The following is a 9,699-nucleotide window of genomic DNA, read 5'->3' on the forward strand; positions in this document are numbered from 1 at the left end:
TTACTGTAAATGATCATACAAGTAATCAACTACCGAACAAAGTGGAATTTGCTTATTATACCAAGAAACAATGTTTGTCGAAATAAAGTGTGGCAATGTGTGATGTAATATGGACATACAATAAAAATCATTGTGATAAAACATGTATTTTTGTCCATGAGGTGCTAGTCAGTATCAGCATATCTTGAAATAACATAATAAAATGCAAAAGAATTGTATTCATAAATAATTACATTCGTAACTGAAATACCCAGTTATTGGTACATCTGCTTTTACAAAGATTCTATGTTGTTCAAAGCCATGTCAGTGGTTCTCTTTTGAAACATGCCACGTTTGGACATTTGTGAATTCCAAACGAAAATGCCCATGTACAGAACCTTTGGAAAGTTCAGAAAGTTATGGAAGTATTTGATAAGTTGTGGAAAGTTTTGAAGAGGTGACGCTTTTCTTTGAACATTGCAACCCTTTATTTTACATTTGAAAATATTATTCTTTTGACGTTTGCTTGGATATCATGACCCGGAAATCGTGCATTTTTCTAATAGTCGAAAGGTGGTTTCCTTTCAAACTGCTTGGACATCTCTGTCAGGAAATATATATAACAGGACTCTGCACCACAATCTTTTCAGAACACAGGCATATGTTTACTTGAAATTTTGAAAAATGGAATTCTGAAAACAAGCTCCAAAGGGACATCTTCAAATAGAAGCGACAAAATCCTTACCACAAGAAATATCTGCTAAAAGTCGATTTACGATTAACAATGTCAATTTTGGAGTGACACACCATCTGAGTTGCAGTGGTGGTGCATTGAAGACACTCGATGATTGAAAAGTGGCCAAGGGACGCTGTTGCAAAGACTGCAGGCTTGGCCAGCTGAGCTTGTGTTACCGGCTGGTCCTGTCGTAGGTGTCTCCTACCATCTCATCCATGACATGTTTTATGGGAGAGGTCTGGTGAAACAGCTAGCCATGGTTGTGCAGCAATGTTATGCTGCCTCAAAAGTCTTTAAGAGCAACCATTATCCTGTTGCAGCGTGACGTTACTTACATACCCACGGATATTGATTTCAGCATACTCTGGCATTGCATAAATTAGAATCTTAGAAGTGACATTGTCGCGTTGTCGCGTTTACAAAAAAAAAACAAGCAAAAAGTCTCAAAATTAGCCGAAGCGCGAATATGCGACAGTGTGACATTTTGACCATTTCAATTATTGTACCCGGGCGTATATTCGTGCTGGGATTCGAACCCTCGATCATAGTTTTCCGCTACGTCTCGGAGCAACAACTCTGTACACCTGTTATTTGTTAAGTAATGATGAAAGTTGAACATTTTATTATAAATGGTATATTTATATACTTAACCTATCTCACAAGTATGCATTTCTCTTTCTTCTCTCGATTCTTAATGGAAACGTGTCTGAAGTTTCCAGCTTCTAAAGTTAATTAACCCTGTCATACCTCACATCGCCATAGTCAGCTCCCAGATCTGGGTCTTGCGCGCCATGCATGCTGTTTGACCTTCTTGCCCTGATCACGTGTCTATCCCAGCCAACTCATTCTCTTTCAAGAGCATATAGACTAAGGAAATGCGAGCAGGACGGATGGATGGGCATATAACGTGTGAGATAGTATATCTATATAGTATTACTTATACTATTTTATTCATAATAAAATGTTCAATTTTTATAACTTATCCTATCTCACACTATACATTTTATCCCATGGTTGGATGGTAGGGCGCAACTCCCTTTTCACAACCGTAGGATATTTATGAGGAAGCTGGAACTTAACAGTGGTACAAGACTTAATCCAGAAACGCAGTTAAGTGTCATAAGACAAAAAAAAACACAAAAAAACCTAACTAATGTTATATTTGGGATAACACTTTCTTAGTAAAGTACAGATTCTAGTACTTTGGGGGGTTCAGTCCCGTGCGGGATTCGAACCCACACCTGCCAGGGTGAGGCACCTAATCGCCAGCACACAAAGTCAGCGATCGAACCCACTCAGCCACCGAGCCTTCCAAAAAATGAAAGTTCGACAACTGGTAGTCTAGATCACGTACTTTGAGTACCCCCCTGACAAGTGTAAATTGGCACGGCTCCCATGGCCAAAAGCTATGAATACACAATGCCATTTAGAAAGTGGTCAAATGTAACTAATGTTATATTTGGGATAACACTTTCTTGGTAAAGTACAGATTCTAGTACTTTTTGGGGTTCAGTCCCGTGCGGGATTCGAACCCACACCTGCCAGGGTGAGTCACCTAATCGCCAGCACACAAAGTCAGCGATCTAACCCACTTAGCCACCGAGCCTTCCAAAAAATGAAAGTCCGACAACTGGTAGTCTAGATCACGTAGTCTAGATCCCAAATATAACATTAGTTACATTTGACCACTTTCTAAATGGCATTGTGTATTAAAAAAAAACTAACATAAAATTTTAAGACAGGTTAAGAAGAATGTTGAGATCAGATACACGAACAACTGAAACACAATAAGTAGGGTACTATATGTGTAACATGTTCAAACGTAAGAAAGCGTAATCGTACTTGTATGTCTAAAACGAACGAGTACGACTTATATTCGAGAGAATATATGCATCCAGTCGTCGAATCTACAAGACAAGGTAATCCTATCTCCAGAGGACGATAGGTTGGACCCGCTCGGCATCTCTTTTATCGCTTCGTCAAACCCTCAATCATCTAAGTGATTGAATCAATGGGTAAAACACGAGAAGAGGAACATCAACAATATCCACAAAAGGATCATCGACCCGTTACTCAACACACATACCTAAAGTAGAGGTATGTGAAATAAGGGAATAAGAAACACGGAGGCTCCAACAACTGTTGGTAAGACATAGTTCTTGCTTCCACAAATGGACATGGTCAACTCAAGAAATGTTTCTTGAGTTATATACAGTTGATTTTTGTTAAGTAAGGATCTGATATTAGAAAAAAAACGAAATAGTGGATTTCTTTTGGGGTATAATCTGTGTCCAAATTTATTTAACATCATTTGAAACAGAATATTCAGATTCGTGTGAGTACGACGATCGCATAGAAGTAGATGTTCTTGGTTCTTTCAGAAACGTGTAGGCAAATTGACTCGTAACTATGCAAACACCCAAGTGGTGGTTGTCACATTATCGAAACTGATTCAATATACATGGTTATATTTTTAACTTTAAGGCATGTTTAGTTTCTATGAACATATTTTTTGTTTTGAAGTAAAGGTTTCATTTGTGGTTGTGTACAAAGGAGATGTAATAAGTGCATTAAGTAAAACAAAGAGGAAACGTTATTGTCAAATAAGTGGCCAACCGGATAGGTAGATATGTTGGTGCAGTCATTAGGTGTATGTGTATATCTAGATACACTTATTGTGATTTGGGGACGTGTGGTAACATTAGTATGTCTTTTGATGTTTGACAAAGCGACTCAACTATATGGATGTACATTAGACTTAAATAATGATTCAAAATGATTTTTGAGGTCAGGTGAAATGGGGTGTGACGTCGTGTGCATCATTATTGCACTCATTTAGTGACATGCATGCACGTCTGTGTGCGTGGATGCTTGTACTAGTCCGGATTAAAGCTGATTTTATATTTTAACATGAATAGCCCACTCGAACACAGTATACTGACTCAGAGCCGACCACTCCTTGTTTTAGTACCTTGTTTTAGTTTTAATTCCGAGCGCCAAGCAGGGTCACAACAAGTACCATCTGTTAACTTCTTTTGGTATGACGCGGCCGGGGATCGAACCCCCGACCTCTCCGGCGAGTCACTATACCACTAGTATTACGAAGGCAGTCTAATGAATTTTTGGGGCATCTTAAAGTTCAGTCATCTTAATCGATATTCACTCCGTGATAAAATTGGTCTTAAGCAAACCCAGCCTTGCCGTTAGAGGCGACAATGCTTGTCGTAAGAGGTTGATGTTGCACTTAGCCTGTCTGGCTCTCATTTCTGTCCAGCAGTACAGAACCATCAACAAAATGAACACTGACATAGAGATTATGTCCAACATCCTTGGTTCGTTTAAGAAAACTGTGGAATGCCTTGCCATTACGAGTCTTAACATGCTTCACAAGAGGATCATCGGACAAGTAAATGTGTGTAAAAGTGCACAATAAAATTCTATCCTGAAGAGCCTCCACGTTAATTAAACCACGCCCTCCCATTATAATTGGTACATATAAGCAATTGAGGGAAGAACGAAGATGGATCTACTGTCTGACATGATTCTTCGTGTGAGTTTGTCAATACATTGAAGTTCTTGAACATTTAATGATGAAATTAATATTATTATTATTATTATTATTATTATTATTATTATTTACAGATTAAAATAAAAATGCAGCAAAGAGGGTTTGGGTGATCCTGGCAGTCAGGCTGGTTAGGCTTATCATCAGCTCAGCCCAATCCACACGCAGCTCAGACAGCGAATGGGACTTCTCCCAGGAAGCTCTGCCTAGTCAAACCCACCCAGAACTTTTCGGAGAATGTGAAGTCTCCCCAACACTGCAGCCTTCTGCATTACCCGAAGGGATGTATTCTTGATAGCAAACCCGGGTACCCAATGTCAGTCAACAGATAGGGAGGTGTCAAACCTAAGGCACCGAGAATAATTTGGAGTCGGACAACTTTGACTTGGGATGCGGGGCATCCACTGACCATGTGTTGGATAGTCCCATTAAATTAATTGCATAATCAACATTTCCTGGTCCTGAGCAGCAAACAGAAAGCCTTCTGTTTCACTTTTCAGGCCAGCCGACTTCATCCAAAGCAAAGGACTCAGCATGGTTGTTGATTTTCTCAACATACTGCACATAAACACGATGCAGTATTATCATTATTATTTTTAGCCTTTGCTCCATTGCTCCTAAAAAGTGTTATCGGCGGCGTGGAACGTTGCTACGCTCATGCTTCAGAAATAGCATTCTGACTCCCATCATGCTGTTCATTTTCGACCACGTGAATCAATCTGGTAGAATAATTCATTATAAAGCGGTCATGTTATGCTCTGATTATTTCGTTTTTTATATTGGCTTGCACCATACCGTATTTGTGTTGTGTAGTTCCTATAACATCCTCCTCAATCTTCAGTGAGAAAACTACTGGCATAGGTCAAGTGACTTGGTGGTCATCTTTAATTCATAATTGATCGTTTTTAAAGTTCTTTTCCCTTAGAAATTGAGACATATGTCATAATTGTTGTAGTTCTTTTGTTTGGAAGCCATATTTAAACTCCTGTGTTTTCAGAATGGTTTACCAAATATTACATAAACCAAACTAATAGGACATTCTGGTTTGGAATAAACGTTGAGTAAGTTGTGAAGCTACACCAGTATAGTCATAATGGTAGGAACGAGTTTTTACTTGCACCTTTAGAAAAAACAACAATAATATTGTAGGTTCTTTTTACAAATTGGAATTGTGTTTAACTACTGATTTAAGATGGACTCAGGTATTTTCAGTCGACTTTGTCACACAGCTTAATGTGGAAATAATTATATAATCTTGGATGGTTGGTTTGTTGTTTTACACCGCACTCATGAATATTCCAGCTATATGACGGTGGTCTGTAAATAATCGAGTCTGGACCAGACAATCCAGTGATTGATATCATGAGCATCGATCCACGCAATTGGGATCGGTGACATGCGTCAACCAAGTCAGCGAACCTGACCACCCGATCCCTTTAGTCGTCTTTTACGGCAAGCATGGGTTGCTGAAGACCTATTCTACCCCGGATCTTCACGGGCCAATAATGTCATAAATAAGACAACAGTACTTGGTTAAGATTTTTTTGGATGATAACACTTGGCTGTAATTTACATCATGGCTAGATCAGTATAACAATTTGTTAAATTGACCATTTTCAGAGGGATGTCCTCAAGGAGATGACCTAAGTGTAGCATGTCAAGCATCTCTATGTCCTGACCTCAACCCTATTCGAAACGGTGTTCTATGTTGCCGTACAATGAATCATTTATTTGTCCAACGTCAACAATAAACACCACTACCACAACTCCTACCACTACAACTACTACAACAACCATACCTACAACACGTGCTCCGCCAAACAGATGTAAGCGGCAAAGTGGACGATAATTGTGTATAAATGATTATACAGTCACTGAACTATAATGCCTACAGTCGCCCAGTGGAATTGGCATACTATAGAAAGAAACTTTGTTAGTCTTCATGTATTGTCCAGTTGACTTGTATACGTGGTTAAACAATAAACTGATTTGAGATGAGACGTTTATTACATGAGGGGTTACGTTTCCATGAGGGGTTACTCCAGATCGACATATCTTAAAATAGCATACGTGACCAACCATGCGATGAGGGACTTTATGGTATGAAAGATCGCATTTGACTTCTTATCATATTTTAAAACTACCGTATTTTAGGACCACAAAAATATCATTCATAACCTTCAATTTCATACGTGTTAAGATATACATGGCATCCAACATTTGGACACATTTTCTGCCCAATCCTTTTCAGAATCATAAAAGTTTATGTAATAATTTGATTTTTAGATATGATGTCTGATTAACTGAAAGTAGACATGTATGCTTAAATGTTTTGAAATTATGTTTCCATGATCATTATAATTACTTTACAATATTTCTGTGCAGTCCGCACACATGGCGATTGTTATGGAAGTAAGTTGACGTCAAATGTCTTTCTTTATGACGTCACAACGCAATTGTATCCTAGCCTAGCACCCATACGTTCCTTTTGCTCCTGATGGTTCACATATGCTCAAATGCAAAAGAATAAATAGATAACCGAAAGAAACACATATGCTTTTACAAATAATTGTGGACACAAAATCCGAAACTTGACCGCGTTGTTTGTTGCAGTTTTAATGTCATTTTAGGAAACATATCAATTATGGAAATGTTTGGTGATCTGTGCAAACTTTTGAAGAGGTGAGGATTTTCTTTGCAGCCCTTTACCTTACATTTGGAAAGACAAGTAATACCATGCTCTTTAAAGGTTTGGAAATGTTGTTATTAGTTGAAAGTTAAAGGTGCTTTAAATATAATTTCCATTTCAAACTGCTTGAACAACATTCCTGACAGGGAATGGATACACAACTAAACACTCCACCATAACCTTTGAAAGATCACAGTAACCTGCCAGGCAAAATGTGAATTTGAAATTTAGAATTGTTTTGATCGGAAAATGGAAATATGAAAATATAAAGAATTCATCTTCAACAAGATATATGTTCAAAGAAAAAATGAATTGTGTGTTCCTCATTATAACATTTTTGTAACATTGTAATGTAAATATGACAACGCTTTGAGACAAATAACATCTGTAAGAGGCTATTGCAATCATTATCAGCAAGTACACTAATTCACGTTCTGCACGTCAATGCATCAGAAAATACTCAATGGAGGGAACACATTTGAATAACTATATTCATATGCCTTGGGTTACTTTTCACCAGGTGTTTCGAAACTGTTAACATCCGTCCAAAATGAAAGTGAAAGAAAGTCACGATGCATTGACACAGACACAATTCGTCAAACGGCATACTCAAGGAAAAAAACAACCTTTTTGGTATGACAATATTTGAAAGCGCGAGTTCATGATGTGCGAATTCAGTGTATGAATTTAGTTTTATGAATCACCTCCCCTAGACCGCTGAAGCTAGCAAGGTCGTCCATAGCTTTACTGCGTTGTAACACACATTCGCAGTCAGTCGCCGACGCAACATGGCAAAGCTCGCCACAGCAACAAGCTTGTTTCCAACCCTCCCATCCAGTAGTATGATTGGGAGCTTGTGTTTCATGCTTGCTTGAGTAATTGGTATGACTCAATAAGTTTGATTCCTTATAGCTTCAGATGGTGTTTTGGTGATCACACACCTACGCTTGGTGTTCTGCTTTGTCCATGCATATATTTCAGCTAAGCTTGTTCTTTTAGTATTAAAGTATGAGCCCATGCCAGGTTCCAGGTTGTGTCTTCTTAGAGCAATGACTCTTGCATGTAAATATTAGTCAAGTTGAATCAGTAGGTTGCCGTTGACGATAAAGAGTAGTGCCAGTAATTGGTCATGTGACACTGGCACACCGGAGGTCTCCATGTCCATGTTCTCACATAACGAAAGAAACTTGAGATATAAAAGTGCAATGGCTAAATTATTTGCCACTTAGAATATCCTCATTTTACTTCCCCGTTTGGGAGTTCTTGGATACTGTCATAGTGCATAGATATGAAGTATTTAACTGATAAACTGAATTAAGGTGGTCCTTTTATGTACAATTCTGAATGTTAGATTCGTCTACCTACCTACCTACCTACTCAATTTTTATAGTATCATTCAGAGTTTCCGTGAAATAGTTGCGCTACTCAAGCAGCCGTTCCACCTCCATTGCCTGACAACGGAAGTGAGTGAGTGTGGTTTTACACCACTTTTAGCAATATTCCAGCAATATCAGGGCGGGGGATCGGACACCAGAAATGGGCTTCACATATTGAACTACCGAAATCCTCTTGCAGAACTGTATCAAGGCAAAGAGGTAAGAAGTTGTGATTAATTGTGTATCATTGATACAATGAGTAATAGGCTAGTTGTTTAATACAGATTTGTGATCATTCAAAACTATTCTATAATTGAGTGAGTGAGTGGGTTGGGTTTAAGACCGCTTTTAATAGTATTCCAGTTTTATCGCGGCGTGTCAGCTTAATGTTGGAGGAAAGCCCGAAGTGATGGAGGTCTCAGACGTTTACCACTTTGGTGAAACCCACGAGCACAGTTATGGTGCCGACAAACCTAGAAGCATAATTGGGGCGAACGGTACGTTTCTGGCGTGTCCAAGGGACGCAACTTTGCACTTCAAATCGCGGCGCCTTAGACCACTGGGCCACCCGTGCCCCAACTACACTATAAATTGTCATATACTTTGATTCATGTGTACAGCACATTCTTGAACTTGAAAATAACAGTGCAGACTATAGATCATGTGACATTAAGAATGCACCATTAAATGAGAAAGTGTCCCTTTTGAACTTGTGAAGCCAATATTATAGCAAACCTTGCTACACAAAACATACCCATCTAGTTTACATGCTGAATATATCCGATTTGCGTGCATGCTAAAAACCTGTGCTCTTCCGATTTTCTGAAAAGTGGTTTCCATTCTTGCTGTGCATTTGTCTACTTACATGTATATTTGCAATGTTGCTCTCAGATCACAGTGAAGTAGATCTTTCAAGAACAAACACTTTAGTAAAACCCATACAAAAGCGACAAAACCATTTCTATAGTCATAAGAAATATCTGCCAAAAGCAATTGTGCGATTTCGCCTATAAGCAAGAGTTTTGAATCATTAGCAATAAGTGCAGATTCCAGGTGATCGCGAAAATGTGTGCGTATCTTGCCCCACCGGTGGCTTCTGTCGAAAACACATGCAACGGCAGGTCCACTGTTCCTTTCACCACCACGCACTATTCTATGGCATAATAGGACCAGTAGTATCACTCCCGGGCTTTCAAATCTTTGAATTTCCGATTGTATACCCTTTCACTTTAAATCATCGTGAATACTTCACGGGTTGTATACACTTGTTCCTCCATCACTAATACATTGGGCCAATATAACGTGCAATGGTAACGTGCGTCTATATTTAGTCAGCGAATGAAATGAGTCCTTG

The sequence above is a fragment of the Haliotis cracherodii genome, unplaced genomic scaffold (genome assembly GCF_022045235.1).
Source record: "Haliotis cracherodii isolate W230 unplaced genomic scaffold, xgHalCrac1.p SCAF_10, whole genome shotgun sequence".
NCBI lineage: Eukaryota > Metazoa > Mollusca > Gastropoda > Lepetellida > Haliotidae > Haliotis > Haliotis cracherodii.